The 26,760-nt window shown below is 41.6% G+C and overlaps 1 long non-coding RNA gene across 1 annotated transcript; it reads right to left on the bottom strand.

Moving 5' to 3' along the window:
• Positions 1-6,075: 6,075 nt before the first annotated feature.
• LOC147160250 (uncharacterized) lies at positions 6,076-26,334 on the bottom strand. The gene is made up of 3 exons (XR_015090478.1): positions 26,201-26,334; positions 21,623-21,683; positions 6,076-6,444 (listed from the first exon to the last, which is right to left on the bottom strand). It is a non-coding gene; the product is annotated as an uncharacterized LOC147160250 (long non-coding RNA).
• Between the last annotated feature and the right edge of the window lie 426 nt (positions 26,335-26,760).

A 26,760-nucleotide genomic window follows, 5' to 3' on the forward strand; every position in this document is an offset into this window, starting at 1 on the left:
CATTCACTTGACAAGAAGAGACGAGAGTTGTGGCAGGACAGTGCGCCTGCTCACAGTGTCCTGATATGACGGCCGCTTTTATTTCCTCTTTCCCAAGCTCAAGAGGGTGAACAAAGGGGCCCGTTTTAAAGACATGATTGTCCTGTTCGGCCCAGTTCTTTTGAAGGCTGCGAAGAGTGACGTTTCACTACGCAACCTGGCATCCGTTATATGACATCAAGTTGGTTTTGAGCTGCCAAGGATTTTTGAAGAATCTTTCCAGCAGTGCATCAAGTTGTGGCAGAGAAGGCTGAGAAAGTGTGTTTGACTCCAGCGGGATTGCTATTTTATCTGTATCGTTTGTGACACCAGTCCTGGAACTTTTTCAACTCACCTCATATTGAGAATTTACTAATTTACTCAATTTGCACTCAACTTTTTACAAGCTTCTCTGAGTTTATTAGCAGCACAGAATAGGTGGTTAAAAACAGTAAAGGTGTAGAAGTTTGTGCTATTAATTGATTTATTGTTAAATGTGAGTAATTCCATTTTCAGAAAGCTTAGGTTTTTTTTTATCAACAAGTTTTAATTTGAAATTGATTAGGACTGTCAGCGGTAACCAAATTAAAGATAAGATTATTTCCTTTTTGGGTTGAGTGAGTCACCCACAAAAGTCCTAAATGGCTTTCTACCTGCATTGTTTCTCTACCGATGCATATTTAATGCATAATCAGCAATGCTGGCTAAGGAGGTGTGGTCCTATGTTTCAGTGCACAAATCTGACCCATTTATTTGCTTGAAATACAACACTCTGAGAAGTGGTGGCTCGTGTAATGAGAAACAGTTAGTTGTACTAGGATGGATCAAGTTGTCCAACGCGGCTTAAAAGACTCATGACATCATTAAGCCACCGTGAGCGAGCGCAGTGATTGGTTCTCAAGAGTAGAGCAAGACTCCATGTACTTGTCATGAAGGAGGTGGAGCAGGGACGGCAAACTGTCTCAGAAGACGTGTTTGCGACGGGAAAGCCAGCTTTGACCTGCATAGTATTAGTTTGACAGCGGGATTACTTGCTACTTACAGGGGAACATGAGTGGACACAATTAAGGGACAAGACTGTGTCTCCCTTGTATGCGTCATGACTTGTCAAATTTGAACAGCTGCTTCATGTGACACAATCTGGGAACAAACACGTGCTCATAAGTCAAGAACTTTCTCAGCTTTGGAGGATGTTGTTCGCTGAGAAGATTTGAAAGATTCTCTCTCCTCCAAAACTGATTTTAGGAACACCAAAAGATTAAACATGCTATGATTCAAACACTTTCTCCATTATACTTCATTTTTCTCTAATCAGGCAGCCAATCAAAAGCATGCCAGACATAATATTTCAATCAAAGGGTACAACGAGAACAATGGCCTCAATTCAAGAGGGCAACAGGAGATCAGAAGAGTGACCTAAGGGTGCGAGCCGACATCTTGTTGTCCTTCTGCACTTTGATATTCAAATGTGGACAGACAATAATAGACTGAGTCTTGAACGTTGTGGCCTTCTTTCAAGTGCTAGAGAGAATTTTACATCAAAATGTATTCAACGACTAACACTTCCAGCACCCTGACACGATGCAATCACAAAGTGCAGTCTAACCTAGTGTAATTATTGAAAATTTACCTTCATAACGAAAATGTGGGTTCTCAAAATTAAAATGAATTGCAGATATATGTACTGTATTGTGTTGTTGTTTTTATCTACTCTATATAAACATTTTCTCATCATGGTAAGAAAATAATACATAAAACACAACCTGGTGGGTGTTTCTTTAGCAGCAAGAATTCATTGTGGCAATTTAGTCAAAATCTTTAAACATTTCGTTGTTGCTGTTATGTCCTGAGGGCATTTGATGATGGTATGGACATGTGATGGCGAAACATGCTGTGTCATATCTCATATGGCAAGCTTGACCAAAATGAAAGTTGATTGCAATTGCCCTGTGGTTGTTTTTTACCCTTATAGCCTACCACGTGCAAGCAATATTCTACAAGGCTACATTTGTTTTAGTGATGTAAAAGATGCTAAAACATGAGTTAGCGGCAGGAAATAATGAAGTACAAATCCTGTACTTAAGTACTTTTTTTTAATATATTTTTTTATTTTACTTCCTACGTTTGAAAACAAATATTATTGCATGCTTCTCCTCAAAAATGCCAAACCAGGTTTGTTACTTTTGTTTTTAGCACCGCATTGTTCTATTTATGTAGTATTATTAAAGGTAGCCAAACTACATCATCTGCCTACACTGTAATTGTTTTCATATTTTATCCAAAAAGTCCCCAACCAACCTGGTCAAATAAATGTTTGATGTATCATGAAACATCAAAACATCAATGTCGGTTTCGTTTTCATGAGCTTGTTTAGGCATACGATTGATGTGATGGTCAAGCTAACTTGCGCTAGCTCTCATTAGCCAACGCGCATAGCACCAAGGCTGCAAATATTGAATATTTTTAGAATCAATTATTCGATCAAATGTCTCATTTATTAACCGAGTAATCAGGTTAAAAAATGACTTTGTAAAGCTTCAAGACACTTTTCATTTTAATTTATTCAAGTTTTCCAATTAATCATTTTAGCCTTAAACTATGACACTGGAGTTTCTCGCAAACCTGTCCACCTGTGACACATAAATTAAAATATATGCTTGTTTATAAATGTTTTAATTTTATGTGCAGCTAATGTGAGAAAACTACTTTTGATACTTAAGTAGCCTATATTTACTGTGAGTCTTTTACCCAAGTTATATTTTACACAATGGCTAATTTCTACCAAAGTTGTGTTCTGTTAAGATACTTTTACTTTGCTTTCAGATACTTTATACTGTAAGACTTTGCACAGATACTTAGCGCTGTGGGTACTTTTGCCACCTCTGTCAACTTGTTTGAGGCCATTTCAAGTGCAGGTTATGTGAAGTAATTCCAAGTCAATCTCAATGTAGAGAGAGACAATTTATGGAGATCTCAAATCTGTGCCACTTCTGTCACTTGGCTGAAGGAGGTATAGCTTGATTCTATCTGAGTCATGACTACAGAAGCTTATCGAAGCTTTGCAGGGAGTCCGCAAACACCTGTTACAAAAAGCAGTATGGGCCTGATAAGACCTTAAAGTAAACTTGTGGAAGAGCAAAGTATTCAAGAAAGATGTTGGCAAGACTTGATTGTTTTGGATGCCGTTATTCAAACTCGTTAAAAACCAAACTAACCATGTTGAATTTAGGGTAGGATTACTAAGCGGAAAGCACATGTGCGCAGAGGGAGGTTCATTGCGATAATTACCAAGCGCTCCCAGTTGCATTCGCCTCGCGCGAGCTGGTGGCGAGCCAGCCGACAACATGTAGCGAAAAACAACAGTCACTGTGCTGGCAGCGCCGTAGCTTTTTTCGACGACTCTCTCTTTTCTCTCCCGGGCTCCATCTGTGCCACTTCTTCTCCTTGTCTTCATCTTCTGCAGCTTTCTCACATTTCTTATTTGTTCCTAAAAGTCGCCCTTTTTTCCCCCTCCCCTCCCACTCCTGTTCCCACTCCTCTCACCAACGACATGTGCTCCGGGGCGAGGTAGCAGGGTGACAGAAGCCGGACCCTTTGGTGTCGCCAGTTCCTTATCTCGCTTATTATGAGGGTGCTGTCATGCTTGTGCGTGTGTGTGAGCAGGCCGCTGTTCTCGAGGGCAAAGTGAGGTGCGAGAGGATGATGCACTTGATATACTGTGAAGAGAGGAGGAAGAAGTGTGTGAGTGTATGTGTTTGTGTGTGAGAGAGATAGACGGAATGTGGGGACGCCAGGCCATTGCAGAGCAGTTTGTGCTGACGACGCCTCCTACTGGACCTTATTCAACCGCCGTGTTGAAAATACACAAAGTGTAAACCCAACAAATGACCAAACCAAAACTAAATCAGAGCCAAAGTCACCACTGTAACATCGGATTTACAGGCAAAGTCCGCACTGCATTAGCTGGACTTTTCGAATATCGGGTGAGATAATAATAATAATAGTAAAAAAAATATTTTTTAAAAAACCTTTTCCATCATTAATGTGAAATAGAACATGTACAACTCAATTGAAGAAACAGGATAAGTGTATTTTTCCCCCATATGGTTTTATGCTTATTTATTTGATTTGCATTATATTTTTGATTTAAAAAAGTACTTTTTATTTGTACTTGATCTTTTTACCAGTTTTTTTTAAAGCTTATTCACATCTCTTTATCTACGATCAAAATCTAATATTTTTAATTTTTTCAATAGGTTTTTTTTTTCTGATTGTTTGAATTTATGTATTTATTTAGTAACTTTTACTGGACTCATTTTTTTTTTCTTGGCTTTGGGTTGGACAACAATTTCCTCTGTATTAACTTCTACTAGACTAGTTTTTTTCTTATTTTTTTTGCTTTGGCAACACTTTCCTGTGTGTTTAAACAAATGGCTTAATAAAGCAATCTTGAATCATTATATTATTTTTTTTTTTACTATACTTCACTATTTTTCCCCAGTTTGCATTTTTGTCTACTGTGCTTTGTTAAGGGCATTGCACATTGTTTTTTTTTTTCTTCTTTTTCTTAGGCTACTTATTTTATTATTATTACTACCATTTATGCTACATGTTGCACCATTGGACCGGGGGGAAAAATGTCAATAAAATACATTCAGATTTGATTCTGACTATTTAAATCCATTATTAAATGCAGATTGTATTCAATTGGAAAAAACAACAACAACATCAAATGAAAATCATGACTTTCAATTTGGTCACTACATCACAGCCAGTGTGTACTGATTTATAACCAGCAACCAGGTGTTAAAAAACAAGTTTTCTCCACTGTCATACTATTAGTCTTTTTTTCTTTCTCCCAGATCCTACCCTGTGCCCCTCCCCTATTGGAGTAAGCATATAGTGTGGAAATTGCTTTTTTTTCGCCCCACTTTCCTTTTGTTTTCTCTTTCATCTAGGAAAATTGGGGCACTAACTGTCGACCCATCAGCCCTCACGTTCTGTCTCCCTTTGTTGGTATCATTTTTTTTGTTTCTTGGTTGGGTTGAAACTATTCAATGAATTTGTGTGTGGCGTGACAACATTTTTCCATTTCCATTCAGTAGGATTGCGCTCAATGGGAAATGTGTTCAGTAGCCTATATGATGTCAAATGGACATAACTAGACAGTTAGGCTACCCTCTGCAGCAAAATGTATGGATTGGCTTTGTGGCAAAAGTATGGCCTGGAGCAAAGATTGAGGGAAAACGCGACTGAGGCGTTTCAAGAGGGCACAGATGAGTTGGTGAAGACGTCATTTCATCAGGCAGAGAGGTCTTGTGGCGCCCGTGGAGACAGACAGTGCAAAGCGCCTTGACTTTTGGACGAGCGCCCTTTTTGTGTGCGGCACAGACGCCGCCGAGCAGACATGGCACAGCCGTTGCGTGGACGTGGAGGCCTCGGGTCGCCGCTTCACCGTTATTAAAAACAGTGTGATAGCATGTGGGCTGTTCCCTCTCTTCGCCCTGTTTCTTCGCACTCTTTTGCCTTCTTGAAATGAATCCGCCGCTCCTCTCCTACCCTCTCGCTCCTTGGTTACTTTGTAGCGAGTTTGCCGCGGACCTCAGACCTGCGCAGTCCTTTCCCTCCCACTATTCCTTTCTTGTCAATTTTTCATCCTTTATTAACCTCAAGAAATCACATTCTTGCTTTGAGTTTGACCTCCTCGCCTTTTACCCAAGCTTCAATTATAAGGCAAGTGTACTTTAAAGCTTTCTTTTTTAAAGTTGTCTTTGGTTGTCCTTGAAGAAGACGCCGTCACTTATCTGGGTTGCAAGTAAACACCCATACGCTGTAATTGTGCAGATGTCTACCTCACACAACCTTTTTCCATGACAACAGCCATCACGCAAGGCGATGATGCAAACACATGCAAAGGTTTTCGAGAGCTCATTGGATGATCAGTTGCAATACAAATCAAACGTGTGCAACAAAATGTTTTGCTTTAAAGCATACTAAGCCAAGATTTTGCGTCAAAATGTGAAAAAATCCTCTTATTCTTTGTCGAGAGACTCTTTTGTTTTAATTGATGATTGCAAAAAAGCAAGACGAGTACATTGGACCCTCAGAACTTGAAATGTTACATCTATGACAAAGTGGAGTTTTTGGGATAGACTAATCTACTACTAGTAGCAATATGACCAGCCATGTTGAAATAGTCTTCGCTGCTTTTCCAAGGCCAGGGCCGAACGAGAAGGGCGGAGCTATGGAGGCCTATCAAAGGCCCATCCACAGCGGACCTCATTAAGGCTTTAAAAGGTACAGTCGCACCTCACTCCAGCCATCCCAGGAAGCATTTTGTTTTTCTTCCGCCGCCGTCTCTCCGGTGCGCTGTTCTGATACTCGTTCAATCGCTCTTGCCTCTTTCTCTCCCGCTGTCTGTCTATCCTAGAAGGGGGCCAAAAGATGTAAACAAAGCCAGCACCTAATTAAATAGATGAGCAATATTAACATAACCTGAAAGCCCCAGCCAATAGTACCCAGCGCACACACACCTCCCTTCAAATATCCCTCCTCCTCATCCCTCCTTCCATTTTCTGATTTTTTTTCCCCCTCTTGTTGTGATCGGAGCAGTGAGCGCCAATTGTGGGCAGCATAATTACCATTAGGACAGAAAAGCAGAGCATGTCTTTGATATGGTAATGACGCTCAATGTACACCCTGTAACACGCTCCCACCCACCATCCATCCCTGGCAGCACACACACACATTCAATCAAGTCCTCACTCTTGCAAACACCTCCAATAATGTCATCCATTCATGTCAAGCAGGGCCACATGCAGTTGCGCTTAAGGCGAGTGGAGAGAGTCCGCTACACTCAGTGGGAAAGAAGATGAGCGTTTGATTAAGGGATGGCAGCCATGCAGCTGTACAGAGGAGGGGGAGACATGAGACCCTTTCACACCAACTTTTTCCGGACCGCTAGGTAGGTAAGTGGCAAATTTGCCACCTTCAAATATGTCAGAAAAAACGGTGCTAACGGTTTCACCTAGTTTACGCCTCAAATAGGGTACAATTTGTACCGTTTGTCAGTAAATACATTTTACATCTCAGACTACATATTGGTGAACATAAACAATTGGTCAGAAAAAGTTGCCACAATATTTCCTGGGAACCGAAGAGCTGCCAAAAAGAGTACACAAACAAAACAACACACAAGAACCATTGGCAGTTTGTTTAAAGTGTATTAAGTTGCCCATCACTAGTCTAGATTACTTTGTCGACTTTGTTTATTGCTTAAACCGTACAACAGTGGGCTCTTTCGAAAGGCTTTCACATGAGCCTGAAAATTGTTTGTACCCTTACATGTCAACAAAAAGGTGTTACTGTTCCATGTTAAATGTTCTGTTCTGTTAAATGTTCAGTTCTGTTGGTTTGGTCTGAAAAGTTGTCGTCAAGGGGGCAATAGAGAGGAGGAGGGATCGTGAAGGTTCTTTTGATCGCTAGTTCTCAGCTGGTTAGTTTTTTTTATTTATTCTGGAGGCAGAGTCTAGAACCTCCAAAATCTTTAAACAGATCTGGATAAAGGTGCAGATTGAGGACTTTCAAAGCTTCTTGTGCTGCATTCAAGGCTGCTGGGAAATCTAAAGAAAAAAACACATTTAGAGCTTTAACAGCTTTAAGGTAAGATCTCAATAGTCTGAACTGGTTGTGTTAAAAATAATATATCAACATTTTTATTTCAAATAGTTTTGGTGTATCTGTCTGGGCTCAACAAACTTGGCTGATCAAATACCTTTTCCCTTGGAATTTCAGAATTTCCCAGGGAATGCATCATTGCTCAATGAACCGGCAATTACAAATAAAAGTCCAGAAATATATTTTCTAATAATTTAGCAGAGATGCGTGCTCCACTTTAACACCACGTTATCATTACTCTTTGGGTTTCTCCTCTTCATCATCCCATTTTTTGAGCCTACTTATTATTTTTTTTTTTCTTTTTTTTTTTTTTCTTTTTTCTTTTTTCTTTTTTTTCTTTCTTTTTTCCTTTTTTTTTTTTTTCTTAAGAGCTCAGTATTGTTCATTCGGAAATGTCATCATCATTGCTCTTTTTTTTTTTTTTTTTTTTTTTTTTTAAATATATATATATATATATATATATATATACACATATATACATACATATATACATATATACATACATACATACATTTTTTTTTGTGTGTGTGGGTGAGTATGTGTGTGTGCGTGCGTGCGTGCGTGCGTGCGTGCGTGTGTTTGTTAGCTCACCAGAAAACCTATTAGAAAAAAAAAAATCTCATACCGTTCACCTAAATCGAACACCAGGAGACCCGAGGGGACCGAAGAAAACCAAGGAAGGTGAAATCCAGCACCGACCAGACACCCCCCACCAGAACTCCTCCCCAGCCCAAGAAACATCCAGACCCCAACAAATCCAAAAAACATAAAATCAGGGAGGCCTCAAGAGACCAACGGAGAGACCGAGAAAAGGAAGGAAGGACAGACGAAGCCGCGTGAGATCCGAGACACCAGCCTCCACCGATTCAATAACCTGAGGAGGAAACAGATTGTGTCTGAGTTTCGGTAGATGCTGGTGTGGTGGATCTGGCATGCATGAAAATCTCCACCAAAGAGGGGAGCCGTCGACCCCCGCCGGAACAGAGCAAGCGCAACACCTCAGGGCCCCCCAGGCCGCGGCAGCGCCAAAGGACGACCCCCGGGCCCCACCAGGGCCACCGGCCGGAGAGCAAACCCAGGAGCAGGAGCGCCCCCCGCCCCAACACGGCCCGCGCCCCCGGCCCAACGCAGCAGGACGGGGCACTGCAGGCCCACCAGGCACCCCACCGGCCCCCAACCCCCGCCCCCCCACAACCCCCCGCCCTCCATCCACCCCCGCCACCCACCCCAACCCAGCCCCAGCCGCCCCCATGCCCCCAATCCCCCAGACACCCCCCACCCCCAGCACCCCCCACCCCGCAACCCCCACCACCGCCCCCCCCCCCAACAAAGCCGCCCCCCCCCGACCCCACCCCGACCAACCGGCAGCCCCCCAACCCCCGACCCCCAGCCCCCGGGGACCACCCGCACCCAGGCACCGGCGCCGAAGAGGGGCCGGACAGCGGAGCGGAGAGGGCAGCCGCGCCCACCCCACCCCCCGCCGTGTGGAAGGACGGAACACCGGGGGCAGAAGGGGGAGATGGGGGCACCGGAGGGCGGCCGACACCCCCGAACCCCAGGCCCAGCGGGGGAAGGCCCCGGTCGTCACCCCAGCGTTCTTTGTGAAAATTAACCCCTGTTACTGAGTCCGCCAGCTCGCGGACTGGCGAACTCTACCCCTAAACCGTGAATGTGACCCCACCCAGTGTATATACAAGTGTGTGTGTGTGGTGCATTAAAATTAGGAGCAGGTGAACCGGAGCCGATGGAAATGATATTCCCACGCTCCGATCCACCCGCCACCCAAGCATGTTGCTGAGTGTATGTGGTGCATTAAAAAAAAATAGATAGGGCGGGGGGGGGGGGGGCGGGTGGCGACACGGACAGGGGACCGCAGCACTGCTCTATACTGCGACCCCCAACCGATGGCACCCCCACAAGCCCCCCCCCCCCCCCCCCACCCACAAGTTGTGTGGTGTATTAAAATTGGAGGGGAGTTTTGAGCCTACTTATAAATGAACACTCCTCGGACTCCTGCTCCCTCCATCCCTCCGTCGGCCCTGTCCAAGCTCTGGCCCCCGTCCCGTGCATGGAACAGGAACAAACCGACTGCCCAGCTCCCTGCTGTCTCACTCTCATCCCGACTACACACACATCCTCCATCCCTCTGCATTTCCCAGGCCAAATCCCTGCAGCCTTTCCCCTCAACGCCACTCGGGCCAGGCCATGAAAACGCCGCCGACCTGGATCTCACGAACGACAAGTCTCGTGGGGGACATCATGCACAATGTCAGAGACACACTCTGTCCTGTACATTTGGAGTCTGGCCTCTACGGTGGTAAAAAAAAAACAAAGCAAAAAAACCGTTGGCTCGGCAACAGAAAAACGATGCCGGGGAGGTGGGGGGTTTGGATTGGACACAAAAAATGACCCAATTAAACTTGAGAAAGGATACTGTACTGTACACGCAGCATGTAATCAATGAACATACTCATGATGTGATTTACTGCAGGTAAGAAGGGGTTGCTGGCTTAAACATGTGAAATAAAAGACCATCTCACCATGTTTTCATATCCCATATTATGATATAGACTACAAATGGGCATGGGAATTGATCAGAATTAAGCAATTCCAATTGCATTGTCAACCCTCCTTATCCATTCTCATTGGGCGATGTCATGAAATATTACAAATGATATAAATTGGGGTTGGGCATGACCACACTCTGAGTGGCCCCTTGATTAATATTATTATTATTATTATAATTCTTATTCTTATTATTATTATTATTATTATTATTATTATTAATAATAATAATAATAATAATAATAATAATAATAAAATTTGCGGGTCAGCTCAGTCCCAAACACCCGCGAGCATGGTTGCTTACTTTACTCTTAGTTTATTTTATACATGCACTGAGAAATGTATTTCCCTGTCCCCGCAATAGGTGAAATCCGAAGTAGTCATCTGTAATTTTTACATTTATTATATATGTTTTAAAGGAATACAAGACTTGTGAAAAACTAACGAGCTATTCTGTGAAATGGTTAATTTAAACTCATCCCTAAAAAATTTTTCAATTTATGTTGAGCGATTATAATTCTATAGCACTTTTTATGAATATTTTTGCATTAAGTACAGTATCGGCCATTTTGGACAGTCACATGATCATCGTGACTTGTCGCATGCTAAAACACATATATGACATGGCCGCTAATAACAACAAAGCCACTCATGAGGAATTATTCCTATAGCAAAGAAGCACTTCTTCAAAAGCAGTACAGCCACGGAGGACTCGCCAAAGATTTGTATCCAGCAAAAAGCCGGAAAGTGGCCAACTCATTCAGCCGGCCGTCGAAGTTGGGGACCGTCTGCAAGTTGCTTGTTACAGAGGCTCAAATTACCAGTCAAGTCACCATTGACATTGGTCACTCTGGAAATGTAATTTGTGGACGGTCCCTAACTTGGACTGTATACAACACTTTTGCCCAACATTTCTCTCTTGTTTAAACACTCTCAATATTCATGTCCTTCATACTGTTAACAAAAAAGAAGCAAAATGTAACCCCAAAAAAGGCACAAAACAGGTGAACCGCGTTATAGTGAGGGAACACTATATATTAGAAGCACATATATTGCACATCTGCACGTATTTTGTCTTCATTTCAAATAGCATTTTTGTCATACGGTAGCGTGTGGTATTATGAGGCCCCCCAGTATCCCCGATGAAAAATGATAGCCCTCTCCATCATTTACGTTGGCCATCCCTGATATATATCATTAATGACATTAAATGCTGCATATTATTACGAAAGGGGATGCAAAAAAAGCCACGGAATTACTGAACCAGTTTTCTCTGCCTATGATGAAGGGTGTAATGTTAAAGTAAAGAAGTCATATACATTACATAATTCTCATACAGAACATATTAGTCAAGAGCCAAAAACACAAGCCACATGCTACTCTGCAAACAAGCACAGGGCAGCTCAGCTTCTAAGTGGGCACCATGGCTAGCTAGCATGCTTTCGTGGTACGTCAAAACTTGTTAATGCACGTCTGCGCATTTTCTGTGCAATCCAATAGGCATGTGTTGATGGGCGAGTATCAGTACCGATACCACCCTTATTGTAAGGTATCGGTACTCGCCACAGTGGCCCATACCATTATCTTGTTGCCGTTGTACGATCAGGAGCTAGAAACTAGAATAGAAAATTGCTATTCATTTAATGCAATTTGAAGGAAAACATCTATATTGGGATAAATAGGCATTTCTTTAAACTGATCGGTCATTGTCTTTTGGGAGTAATTTTGTATGCTAGAGTTGTGAAGAGTTGAGTTCTCGTACTGGTATCAGTGTGGGGAAAAAGGTGAGATTGAACATCCCCAGTAGTTTTATTAAAAAAAAAAAAAAAGGAAGGCAAACTATTGATGAAGCACTTTCCTAAAAAGATTTTATTTGAGAATGTGTTGGCGAATTTTCTGCTATAATGTGTTTCATTTTAACGTGTTCCTATTTACGGGTTGAATTGTAACTAAATCACTCCTGCCTAAGATTTCTTATGAATATATGACCAAATTGTGTGTTTTGGAGGAAACGTCGTAAAAATGGATGTCGGTCTTGACTTTCCGCATACTTTTTTAACACGCAGCCCAAATTCTTCCCCGTTCCTGATTTTTGAACCAAGCGCCTCGAACGAGTCGCCTCCATCATATACACGGAAATTAATGATGCTTTCCTTGCCAAGCTGGAGGGAAAATAGGTCAAACGCGCTGGCATCTAAGCATGTTAGCTTCAGCCTGAATACTTGACAAATATATATTTCATTGTCTATCACGGATTGGCACAAATACACCCCAACAGCCTAAGCTAATTAAGACATGGCAGGGAGCCCGTTCATTCGACAGTACAGCGTTTATTGTCGTACAAGCGGGGATTTGATTCAAGCATAGGATCACGTTTTCAACTTGGAAATTGTGGAAGTTTGGGTCCTCTGTGTAGTCAACTTGTTAACTGTTTTGCTTTTCATTACTACCTCCACCAAGAAAGTTCTTTTTTTTTTATTCATGCGAGTTTATTTGAGGGGATTTGAAATTCACATATATTTAATCAAAATGTATTCTTCACTTCAATAGATATTTGATGTAAATCCACGTGAGGATATATTTACACCTAACAGACTATGTGCTGGAACAATCGTAGGTTTGGTGGAGGTGAGGAAGGTAAGCAAAGCTGCCTCTTCCTCATCCTGTCGGCTCCCCTGTGGGGCCACCGAGAGAAAGCGGAGAGCAGAGGGAGCCCTGGCCCGTCATCGGGGAGTCCAGATGGGCCGAGACCTACTCACACACACACACACACACACAAAGTCAGTCACTCACATGTCATATGTTATCCCATCTGCACTGTCACCAAGCTGCTTGTGACCCTAGGGCCTCGCTGAGAATACAGACACACACACAGTATGTACGTAAAAATGCGCTTGCACACAAAAAGGTTACAAAAATGTGCCGCACACACACACGCACACACACAGCAGAGGTGTTCCCGGTGTGTAATTGGAGGTGAAGATAACAGCCGCCTCTCTTACTTGCTTGAGTGGACTCTGACACTTCAGGATGACATCCTCTCACATGAACGCTAGTTTGGGATTGCTGCATGATTTCTATTATTATTCGTCATGTGATTTTTTTTCACATTTGTTCAGGTTTTACTGAGTGTAAATTGATTAATTGGAGATGCAGACAGCCTCTTTGAAGATGCTGGTGGCTGCTGTTCAACAATTTGGTAGATGTTTGTCATATTTATTAGAAAAACTTATTTTTACCATTAAGCATTCTAAGAGTCATGTAATTTCATTTATTTTGCTTTTATGTCATGAATGTGTGTTATTTTCATTATACGGTAAAGTGTTTGCTGTTCTCAATGAATTTACTATGGCAATAAAGCAAACTTCACATAGTTGAAGTTTTTCAAGATTTGAGCAGTTGCTTTGATGATAAGAAAAAAAACTTTGACTTTTTGCTCAGTTTTCTTCCTTTCAAGTGGCCATGAACGAGCAGCAATTTGACAGTGTGTACGGTAAACAATTCTTTTTTGAGAAAAAGGCTAAAAGGCTTCACGCAGTTTCTTGCTTCCCCCAATTGACTCTCTAAGTAGCAAGAGAAGAGCATATTGTGTATTTTAAACAACCACATAGCTTTGCCTTTATAATGTCTGTTTAGCCTAATGCTAACAGATAGCATTGGTGTCTCAGTCTTGTACGTGAAGAATGGCTAATCTTGTTGCTGACTGAGAAGCTTTGTCGTCTCTGTGTAATGTATATGAGTTTCTAATATTGCTCCCAGTTGGATTGAATTAAAACATGTGGCAAAAGTTTTTATCTTGGACATTATATTTAATGATGTCATCACTTATTTTTTAAGTTTTAAAAGTATGCGTGATAGTAGTTTGTTTTTAACACATTTGTATTCAGTCCACAGAACAATGGTCAAAGTCTAGCAGGGAAAGTGAAGACATTGCCTTCCATGCATGTTGTATTCCTGATATATTTGAGGGCCATACAATTGAACATTTGCATGCAGAAACCTTTTGTCTCCCAAAATGAGCGGAGAAATCTCTCCTCCACTTCTCCTGGACGTGTCAGCTAAATGGAAAGTGAAGAGTCAAATATGAGATGCCACATTTGGTTTACCTCCCTGCCCCCAACCCAACGATCCATTTAGCCCCGTTCATTGTTTCCAGGGCCGGCCCTAGGTGATTTAGGTGCCCTAGGCGAAAGTGTAGATTGTAGCCCCCCGACAACTACAAGTAATACAAATAAATAGCATAAGTACAGTGCAATACAACTGTTTAGTGCAATATGTGCTGTCATTATTAACTACAAAATGTTTTCAAACTATGTACAATATATTTGTGTAAGATACATATAAAAAGTAACAAAAATAATTAGGTCAATGACAGACGGCCATTAAGTTAAAAATGGAATTCGAAAAATGTACGAAAAATTTACGAAAAATCTACCCTATTTTGATGTGTATTTTTATAGACAATTCTGATTGACTGACATACATGCCTCTACCCTGGGCCCGTTTTTCCTCCTCCTCCTTTCGCCGCTTTCTTAATGCAGTATCTGAGGGCTTGGACCTTTTCATTGTAAAGGTTTTTTGATGTATAGACACAAGCAAGCCATCCATCTATCAATAGCGCTAACACTCTGAGATGATGCGCAACCCCTCCCCCTACCTTTCATTGTAAACAGCAGCAGCAGGTCAGATTCAGGGTGCCAGGTCATGATCTCATATTTATTTGGACTAGAAGTCATTAAAAAATAATGACTATATAAAATATACATGCAGTATAATATAACATGTATAAATAATGTAATGTAATAATGTAAAATAAATAAAACATATATGCTCTATAACATTTTGTAGCATCCTCGGTTGAAATAAAGGTGGTCTCTCCAACTGATGGTTCACAACTTTTATTAAACCTTCCTTTGTGTGAACTGTAAGAGCTACAATACAAATAAACAAAAATTGCCATTAATAATTCAAACGGTATGTTTTATGTAACCTTTTACCATATTTAAGCCATATACTAGGGTGACCATATTCCCATTTTCCAAAAAAGAGGACACTTGGCCCGGCCTTGAAATTGTGGTACCAGTCGCAATTACAGAGTGTACTTCACTTCCTATTAGACACGCAATGCCAACCCGACATTTTCATGAATTTATAAACCCCGCGGATGCCCCAACAGGATGTAAGAAAATTGTCTTGCCTCCCAAAAGAGGACATATTTGGTCACCCTACCATATACTATAAATTAATTGCCTTAAATTTATACTGTAAATAAACATGTTAACCTTGCCTGTTGCCTTTATAACCTACCTTAAAACAAAAATAAACCATACAGAAATACAGATTCTTAGTCAATAAAATCTTGAGCAATAGCATTGCTAAATATTTACCAAAGAGCATTAGCACACTCCAGTGGACGAAAACGGTAACGTTTTACTATGCAGTAAATTACACAATGAACATGAAATATAGCAACATTAGTTAAACATTGAAACATCCCTTCTCAGCCAGGTGCTAAAGAATCGTTCACTGAATTAGTTGTAAACTTCAGTTTTCTCTGATTTCCTGTGACGCGCACACGTCTTCTCTGCACTTGGAACGTACGTGGAAAGTACGTCGGGTACTTACATCAGTTCCTACCGGTTTATGAGACCTTTTCCTGTATCCTTCAAAATAAAAGTTACAACTATATTATAATACCACAATAAAACAACGCAATTCTGCAATACAACAATGCAAAAAACTAAAATAATAGCAAGGTCATTTACATATTTTATTTTAGAAAACCTGAGGGAGAAAAATATATATATTTTTTTTCTTTCGGCAACTAATCCACCCCACCAACCCCCCCCCCCACCCTCCCCCCACCCCAATGGATGCCGCCCTAGACGACTGCCTAGTTTGCCTATGCCCTGGGCAGGCACTGATTGTTCCGTTTGATTATGTCAATAGCCATCCTCGGGATTGCGTGCATGTGGCGTTAATGGATTTCACGTGTGGTACAGATCACGGAGAGGAAGATATTTGGAGTAGCTGATTAATGTCGCGTCGGTCTTGTTAGGGCACTTGCTGGAACAATTGTGGCTTGTTAAAGCCGCAATGATGCATTGCCACACCTGCAGAAATCAAATTCAGTTCGTGACTTCGCTGCTGTGACTCTGATTGCAAGTAAACATGACATGAAACACCTGTAAAGCACATATTTGAAGTAATCCAAAACAATATTCAAAACGACTACAAATAGAGCCTCCCGTATGACTATTTACCTACTTTTCTCTGACGTGAGCTGCCCAAAGAGGAAGTTGAAGGCCTCCGTGTTGGAGGCGATGAATGAAATGAATGTGCGCATCTGCAAGCGTGTTAAGTGCTGCAAAGTGTGTGCACTGAGCAATTGTTCCAAACTTGGTTAATTACATAACACGGCGTTTTGCAGGTGTTATGATCGCTGCTGTGCATTGCGAGCTCCCTCAGGAGCTGCAAACCACCTGGAAATTGCGGTAAATAGTTTAATTGTAGAATTGAGAACACCGGGAGGTCGAAATTCTTCCTCTGGAGAGCTTCTTCTTTGTTCCTGTCGGTGGGAGAGATAACAATTCCTCCCACCGTTAACTACCTGCCTGCTTGCTCACCAACTGGGTTTTGTTGTGTTTTGTTGTTGCTAATAGGCCTAATTGGCCGTAACCCAGGAGAAAGCGGGAGGAGGGTAATGAAACTACCTGCGCTCTAGTTCCTTCTCCTCTCCTGCTCGGAGGTAGAGAGAGAGAGAGAGAGAGAGAGAGAGAGAGAGAGAGAGAGAGAGAGAGAGAGAGAGAGAGAGAGAGAGAGAGAGAGAGAGAGAGAGAGAGAATTCCACAGAGGGACAAGATGCACATAAAAAAAATGGAGTCTAGTCTCTGCAGCTCTTTGCTCATGCAAACAAGGGAACAGTGAATTTGGAGCATGAGAAAAGGAAGTTCGTCAATTGTTTCCCGGGTCATGTTTATGGATGATGATCTTTAAAGGCCTGAGCTGCACTTTGATACTAAACAGACCCTTGATTATCTATGGAATGCACGCGCTTGATGTTTAATTGATGTGTCGGTAAAAGCACAACACTTGGGTTTGATCTCCACATTGATGTGTTATTTCTCAGCAGTGCTTTCCTATTTGATCTCTGCATGTAGTTCATTTTAAACCACAACAATGCTTGTGGGGCAAATGTTACCGATCCTGTCCAAAATGGAATCCCAGTGATGCAAAAGGAAAAAAAAAGAGACATATATGGATGATGTATAATGTCAGCCGTACATGTATGTCAGTGGGCATATTTTGTGTGTGTGTATATTGGAGAGGGACCTAAAGGAACAACGAAAGGACAATCTGTTGCCCCGGTGCTTGGGCCCTTGGTGACAGATGATGCTCCCACTGCTGGGCTGTGCACTATATATGCACCCGTGTTTGAGCGGGAGTAAGACTATGGAGCAGTAAGCAGCTTGTCACACTCACTGTCCGTCTATTATTAACGTTAGTGAGAAATATTGTCTGTCTCGTTTGATACCTACATGACGTCAAGAGAATATTCTGTATACAGTAAATTATGCAGGGTCAAAGCCGTCTGTTACGTACGGTGAGTATTCATGTGTGTGTCTGTTTCAGCGACAGCAGTAATTACAGTAGCCTCATTGATGATTAACATATTGGAGGACAGCATAAAGGTGAATAATACTCGCCATAAGGAATAGATTCTAAACAATTTTTCATAATGGGCAATATTCCATGCAAAACCTTTACAAATAGACCAAAGGAAATAAAGTACGTCTTTATTTCACTTTGTTGTGTATCGCTTCAGGGACTACAGGCCAGTCTTTGGGGGATTACTCATAATGTATTTATAGTGGATCCTTGGGATAAACTTGCCCTTTGTTACCGAGCACTTAAGAAGTAATGTGTATACACACAACTAAGTGTGTGTGTGCGTGCGTGCGTGTGTGTGTGTGTGTGTTTGTTTGGGCCATTTGTCTCTTAAACGCAAACAAAAGAGTGCACATCTTACATAGCGGTCTTATCTATTGAAGCCATCAGCTCCTCAGCACCCACGCATCTGTAAACAAGCCACCCACTGTGTCACACACAAATTTGAAGACCAAGCGCCCATGAATGCGGCCTATGAACAAGTTTTGGAACATTTGGAATTCCTTTCCAAAAGTATTGGAACAGTGAGGCCAGTTTCTCAGAACGCTGTGCCAAGAGTGTCCCCCTCCCCCTCCTACTTTTGTTTAAAATGGCTTACCTTAACCAGAATCCCATGTCACAGTGTTGCCAACAGTACAAACTACTCTTCTTCTTCTTCTTCTTCTTTTTCTTCTTCTGTCTTTGTCGTCATCGTCTTTGGCTTCTAAATGGAAGATGAAGAAGAAGATCTTCCACCGGAAGTGCAAGGATTTACAGCGCTGATACAGTATTTACTGTATTCTTCATTTTGTGTTGTGGGATTCGGGGATCCTAATGGCTTCATAAGGTGTGTTTCCATTACTCTTAGTTTTGCGCAAAAGGCAAGCTGGTAATGGAAACACGTGATTTTCGAAAAAGCACTCACATATCGCAAAAAAGTTTTTACGCTCTCATGAGGTGGTTTTTGAGACGTGTCGAAATAGAAGTATTTCGCAAAATTGTAATGAAACACTTTTTGCGCATTCCCTGTAGTCATGTGACCCCCGGGGTACGGGTGGCTGGGTGGCGGGGGTGGATGAGGGGCGGGGGGAGTGGGGGCTGTGGGCCGGTGGGGTGCCTGGCGGGCCTGCCGTGCCCCGCTGCTGCGTTGGGTTGGCAGCGCGGGCCGTGTTGGGGTGGGGGGTGCTCCTGGCTCCTGGGTTTGCTCTCCGGCCGGTGGCCCCTGCGGGGGGTTGTGCTTGCTCTGTCCTGACCGGGGTCGACGGCTCACCTCTTTGGTGGAGGTTTTCTTGCATGCCAGATCCACCACACCAGCATCCATCGAAATTCAAACACAATCTGCTTCTTCCTCTGTTCGTTGAATTGGTGGAGGCTGATGTCTGTGGATCTCACTCTACTTCATCTATCCTTCCTTCCTTTCCTCAGTCTCTCCTTTGGTCACTTGAGGTCTCCCTAATTAGGTTGGAATTTAGATGTTTCTAGGGTTGGTGAAAGACTCTGGTTGGTAACCCGGTGGGTAGTGGGTAATGTCTGGTCGGTGCTGGATTTCACTTTCCTTTCTTTTCTTTGATCCTTCCTCGGGTCTCCTGACAACCTCACGACTAACTAGCTGAATTCTGAAGTATTCGGTTTAGGAGAACGGTATGGGATTTTTTATAGGTTTTAGGTGAACTAATGAGTACACACTCACACGCACGCACATATGCACACACACATACACACGCACATACTCACGCACATAAAAATAAATAAATAATAATAATTTTAAAAAAAAGAGAGAGCAATGATGATGACATGTCGAATGGGTAAAATTACCAAATGAACAATACTGAGCTCTCAAGAAAAAATAAATAATAATTGTACTTTATCAAAATAGTACAATATCTCTTTTATTTTTGCGAAAAACTGTAATGGAAACGCACCTGTAAGAAATCCTCCCCCCACCTTACTTTGTGGAAATGTATCACCCGCAAAAATTGAGGGAACCCTGTAAATCTGGATCGGAATGGTTGCGCAATATATTACCTATTTCGCCTGGTTTCTTGTTGGTTATATATCCATGTTTCACACTTTTTAAACCTCCCAAATGGTGTTTCACAACCAAATGTAAAAACCTCAAAATGTTGCTGTTTCAATACTTTTTAAGGGGGTTGTAGAGCATGACATTTTGTTTAGTTGTTGTGGAAAGAGTATCTGTTGCATTACATTGTCAAAAGAATGAGGCGAGGATCAGATGGTTGGACTGCAGTAAATTCAGTCTTTTGTTGGTCCATTTCAACACACGTTCTGAGATGTTCGTATGAACCATTGAGATCATTTGCAATCAAGCTTTGTAGAATTGTGTCAACATGTTCCAGGCAACTGTGCTGGGCTCCATGCAGGATGTAGATAACCTTAGCTATTCACCCACCACGATGCATAAAAAGAGACACGCCCAGTTCCCGCCTAATTGTTAGGCATCACCCAGGTTGTGACCTTAGCTCCTGTTGGAATTGTCACAAGCTGATAATAACCTGTTGACTGACTTTTGAATAGACAAGCAAGCGCGTTGGATGAGCTGATAAACCACATTTGAACCCTGGTTAGCGGTGTGTACAAGTTGACCTCTAAGCAGGACCCCAATGTACTTTTTGACTTGAGAAAAGAACACAATCAGAATTTGAATGCTGATACGATCCAAACACAGCAGCAGAGTCCTACATTGATGCATAAAGTCGGACAGGACACAAACACAATTCCAGTGTGAGTGAGCCAGCTCTGGGGCTTGATGACCCCAATATGAAAGCCAGTAGCCCAGTTTCACTACGCTTTGACGTGTCGAGTGGACACGACGCAAACCGGCAAAACTCAGGGGCTTCATTCTGAGTCTTTGGTCTGCTTTCCTGGACGGTGCAGTGGAGCAAAACTTTATATGGCCGACAATACAATGCCAATGCAAGTTGAAGACAGAACTGTTTCATGTGCAGTACATGCGTCCTGTATGTCTGAGGTCAGGATTCTCATCTGGCGCTGCATTGTTCCGATGCTCTCACATGACTAATTCTCCCCTCCATGTTTTGTTGTCCCTTGTCCAGATGGTATGTGGGTCTTTCCTCTACTTGTCTGTCCTCAAGGTCCTTCACCACTGAGAATCTGGCCTGGCAGGAGCCATATGTTCCCACTACACGGCCATAAGTCACACCTTGTGTTTACTGGAACTGGCAGTGCTCTTGTCGCTCGACTCATCATCAACCTCCAACCGCTGTGCATCCCGAACATCAAATGCTGGATGTTACAAATATAGCATGAGAGTTTTTTGTCTTCACATGTCTTTTGTCTCAGCTGTCAGTCCCTCTCTCCACAGGCTTTCGCTCCCCAAGTAAACAATTATGCTTCCTCAAACCAACATATGTCATTTTTGGCCATTCAGCCCCTCGTGTCCCACTACATCGCAAGTTCAAACTCACAACTACTTTAAAACTTGAGCTCTAAAAGAGAGTATGGAACATTTAAAGTGTTTCTGTGCCAAAAGATTGACCGGTGCTAGATGGCCAGATTAGACAGACCGAATGCTGACTGTAGTCATGGAAACAGATATTGGACCCTGGATTTGACCTTGTAAACAATAGGTTACAAAGAACAAGAGATGCAGGCCACCATCCTGAATTCAGCCGTTTGCAATGAGTGGAGAAAAAGCGTGTGAGTGCATGCGTGAGTAACAGAAATAGCAGCTGACCTACAAGAGTCCCTCGAGAGATGCCTTCGCTGTGCCGTAGATACCCATCGGAGAGAAAATCCTGTTAGAAAGAAAAACAAGGGCGATTCAGTTCTACTCCACACTCTGGGAAATAGCCAATAACTGTGACCTACACACAAACGCACTATACAGTACTGTATATCTGCAGAGGGACATCGTAAGGAAAAGCAACTGGTGGTAACAGGCATGCATATTTTTGTTTGTTTCTTTTAACTAGAGATGGGCGTGTCAATGAATTTAGAGCATCCGGCATTCGGCAATTGTCAACAATCGGGACACCCTTCTGTCATCGTCAGTACGTCAAAATTTCAAGCTAAACCAAACTGTAATCGTCAATCCGTCTACTTAATTTTAACTGGGCTCACGTCATTGCTTTAGGACCGACAGGAAATTTCATGCAGTCCGTCAATCGTCAGTCCAGCCACGCTTCCGTCATGCTAAGTCACATTTTGTCACTGCTATTTTTCGCTTCCTCTGTTATGTTACTATTCTTTTCCTCACTAATATCGGCATATATAGTTTATGTACATGGTTGTAACTGCCGGAAATACTGGTGCGCACATCCAGCGGACTCAATATTTTGCCTTTTTAGGACTAGGGTTACGTAAAATGGCGCACTTAAAAGAAAAAGGACCACTTATCTGTCTAACAACGTGCCCAAAGGACCTGAGCTAAACTAACGAACGAGCAATAACTTAATTTCAGTGTCAAATGCACTTGTTAACTATGATACTTATCATATTACAACATTTTTCTTTGAGAAAATTTGAAAACCCCTGCTCTGCATTTTCCTGCTGATGACAATTTAGACGATCCATCCATTTACACCCATGTACACATTAGAGTTTACAATTCAGCAAGACCTGAGTTGAGATACAAACCTCCGAATCTCAGAATTGTGAGGCAGAAATAATAAGCACTATTCACTGAGCTGCCCGTTGAGGAAAATGATTGTGGGGGGGGGGGGGGGGGGGGAATAGAGGAGATACTGTATCCACATCAGAGGATCTCATTGGCAGCCCAATGTTGTCTTCCTGCCACTGCCGGCTGCTAAACCGACCCCCCCAAAAAAACACAAAAAAATAAACATTAGAGCTAACCCAAAACACACATGCATTCAATCCCATTTATTACTGTTTATAAAGGTCACCGTTTTCCCGGGCTCAGCGCCCCAGCACTACGCGATTGTACGCATAAGTAAATGGCAAATTTGTGCCGCATAAATATGTATTAGCAATTAATAATGGCGGTGGCGTGTGAGGGGACGCCAGGTGCATGCGGAGCAGAGGCTGGCAGGCTAGCTGGTGGAGCCATTGAGCTGGACGGGTGGATTTATGCCATCACTGCTCTCGCTCTTCCAACAATGGCCACTTCAGCACGATCGGTCACAGACACAAATAAATAACTTTATACATAGCCCACAGTGCACTCTCTTGCAGAAGTTAAGCACAGAATATATGAACCTCAACCAGCCAGGGTTATTAGCGTTTTGGATTTGTCGTTATAGCTAGTTTTTATTTTGTTATAATGAGCTTTTACAGCCACTTTGCTAGTTTGTATTGTTTAAAAAATGATTCATTTTTCTACATTTTTTATTAGTTTATTTTTTTTTATATTTATGGAGATTGAATGAAGATGGGAAAAAAAGTCCCTATGTATTGTTTAATACAGTAAACTACAATTTTCTATGGACTGACAGGAATACCAATATAAATATTTAAAATGAACCCCGACTGTTCAAGTATGATATTAATTGACAAAAACAAAAACAAAGGATATTTTCAGTTTGTTTTATAAACGTAAGAAGAATCTCAGTTTTAGTTAGTTTATTTTTAGTTTTAGTTTTTTTTAGCTATGATAACCTTGATTGTGTTTTAGAATAGATTATAGCAATATAGTAATGATGTCATGGCGTTGCTGAAATATATCCCCTTTTTATAGCGTTTGTCTTCAATTGCAGCATTTCTCTGAGAAATATTATCGAATGGTGTTGGGATATGGTCAAAATAATGCGATCAATAATCCCATACACTAATTAGACAGAAGTGGCCGTTTCGTCCACCGCGAAGGTGCCAAATCTCAAAATATTGACTTGTGAAAGTGAACAAAAACATTTATCCTCAGTTAATATTTTAGAACAACAAAACCAGCAAGGGATATCTAAAAAAAATATTGTGCAAGAGTGTCAGCGGGCTGTGTGTGTGTGCGTGTGTGTGTGCGCGTGAGTGCGCGTCAGTGTTGTCCGTCTGGCATGGTGAGAGCAGGCTGGCTCCCCTGTAGAGCACAATCACTCTGCTTGGCTAAACACAATCACACAACCTTAAACCCAACTCACATTGTCCCAGTGAGAGCCTACAGTGTGTGTGTACGTGTGTGTGTGTGTGTGTGTGTGTGTGTGTGTGTGTGCGCGCGTGTGTGTGTGTGTGCGTGCGTTTACGTGCGTGCACGTGCGTGTACGTGCGTGCACGTGAGTGTGTGCAGGACAAAAGGCAGTCCCATCTGTTCCATTGTCACAGGGTCTTTAAAAGGGATCAGATAAACATGACATTTGGGATGAGGGTGCAGACTCACATTATAAAGCCTGACATCAGACCTCCTTGTACAGACTGTGTGTGGGTGTGTGTGTGTGTGTGTGTGTCAGGTAAATCTCATGTTTGTATCTGGATGCACACAATATAACGCATTAGTGTTGTAACTATATATTCCCATCATTCCCATTTTTTTGTGCGAAAAAATGTAGGATTATATTAGTGAGTTTTAATATTGATTGAAGTCCTTTGACAGCAAAAATCATCATTTCCTGTATCATTTTTCAAGATGAAATTTGTGAGTTTTTGCCAAGAAAGCAACGCTGATTTAGTCGAGTCTTTTAACAGCAAATATAATCATTTCCTGTATTGTTTAAAATGGCCCTGCTTTATGTTTCGTTTGTGTGTGTGTGTGGAGGTGGGGGTGTGTGTGTGTTTATGAGTTGCATAACGTGTTTTTGTCGACATTGTCAAAGTGGATATGAAGCCCCCTGCGCAAGGATTAGCGGCCCATTGGCCTAATCAGAGATGGTAATCAGACCATTCTCTATCATGACAACAATCAGAGAGAAAGAGAGAGACACACATCTGCCTATTAAGCTGACTTGTAATGCTGTGATAGTGATGAAACATCTGGCTGTGCGGGGCTCAATGTTAATGAAGAAGAGAGCTTGGGACAGATGGAGATGGCAAACCTATAGTCATGATCTGTTTCAGGGAACAGAAGGCTGCTCACAATACAGACCGCGTGGCATTCAAGTTCAAAGCTTTTGCCACCGATAGATTGTTTCACTTATTTAGCTCTTGATTGCTTCAGTTTTGTCTTATATTAAGTAGTGGTAGTTAGCAGTAGAGCTATCAAAATTAATCGACAAGTAATCGATTATCAATTTAATCAACAATTGTGTTAATAATTGAGTAATCGTTTGGAGCCATTTTTTTTAATTTAAAGTTGTCCAAATCTTCTGATTTTAACATATCAACAGTAATCAAGTAAAACTGATTATTTTCTGTGTTTAATCAAAATAAAAACATTTGCAAACATCTGTTCTTACTTTGGAAAACAATGACCAAACAGGTAACATAGTACAACATCAATCCACCTATTTTAAAATCACTATAGGAATAGAAAGTACAAAATAAACTCCAATCACTGGTCAATAAACAGTAATCACAGAAAAAATGCTTTTGTAATACAAGCAAAATTAAAATGAATATGATTAGTCAAAAACGATTGAATCATCTATAGATTAATCGATTCAAAAAAATTATTCTATTGTGACAGCACTTGTTAGTAGTCACACTTTCAGGTGAGATTTTAGGATAAATGCATTACAACCTTTGCAGGTGAACGTGATCTGAATAGACCAATACATTCAACTGGAATTTGCATTTCATTAGTGTACTTGATTATTTTGTTCGCATTTTGACACTTTGAAACCAAGACACCAGTTGATCAACAGTACCTCACCATTCATTATGCAGCTTTTTGGAGGGTTTCTACATGTAGTACTGGGGGTTGCTATGATGTTCGACATTTTAATGTTTTCATTTTACACCATAAGAACATGTGCTGTGCTTCTGTTTTGTTAGCATGAATGACTGTTATGTTTTGGCTCTGACTCTGTTTTTTATGTTTGTATTTATTTGTAGTTTTATTGATTTAGTTAGGGATTTAAATATATTTTGTTGTTTTTATTTCTATTTATATATTTTTGTATTATTTTTTTTTATTATATTATATTTTATTTTCATGTTTACTCATTTATTTATGTATTAATTTATTGTATTTTATTTTTGGTCCTCTATGCACCACAGCTGTTATGTTCAGGAGTTAGATCCCAAAAACTAAGACAAATAATAGTTTTTACATTTATTTGTAAAACAAAGCATCAACTGAAGGTGATGCAATCATCTAGGCTAACAGTGACATGACAAAGAGAAGAAAGGCTCTTGCATCAACCAGGGCCAAACGCTAAACATGGAATGCCCAGTAAGTCATTAAGTAAGCGGTTTGCGCGAAACATACTCACGACTAGGCGAGACCGCAAAAACTCGACCAGAAATAGCGAGAAGGGATCGTACATCAGGAGACCTGGAGCTAGGTAGCTAACAAACATTCATCCGGCTGTGGAGGCAAGCAGATGAATCGCCCGACAAACAGAATGTGTCTTCCGCTGTTCCCTTTATAGGTTGCGGATGACTCTCATAGGCTGCTAATTACATCAGGCCGTTGCAATACAAAGGACACAGTCTGAGAGCACAAATATGACAACAGCTTGTTTTGTTGTGTGAATCAAGCCACAAAATAAACGGGCATGTAAAAGTGTCAGTCATTATATGAGCCAGATATGAAAAGGTAAGCGTTCCACGACTTTCTTTTGCCACAAAACCTTTAAGTGTAACCAATCACTGTAAACGCATCCATACATACATACACACATAGAACTTGTGAGCTTTCCCCGCTAGAGTTAGCGCTAGTGCGTGGTCCCATGTCTGCGAGGATACGTGCACTTCCTGTCTGGTTGTGGTGTGTGTGAGACAAAGAGAGCAGTAAAACTTGCCGTGGAATAAAAGAGTCATTGTTCA

This window comes from Leptonotus elevatus, chromosome 17, assembly GCF_054856555.1.
Source record: "Leptonotus elevatus isolate MCC_2025b chromosome 17, RoL_Lele_1.0, whole genome shotgun sequence".
NCBI lineage: Eukaryota > Metazoa > Chordata > Actinopteri > Syngnathiformes > Syngnathidae > Leptonotus > Leptonotus elevatus.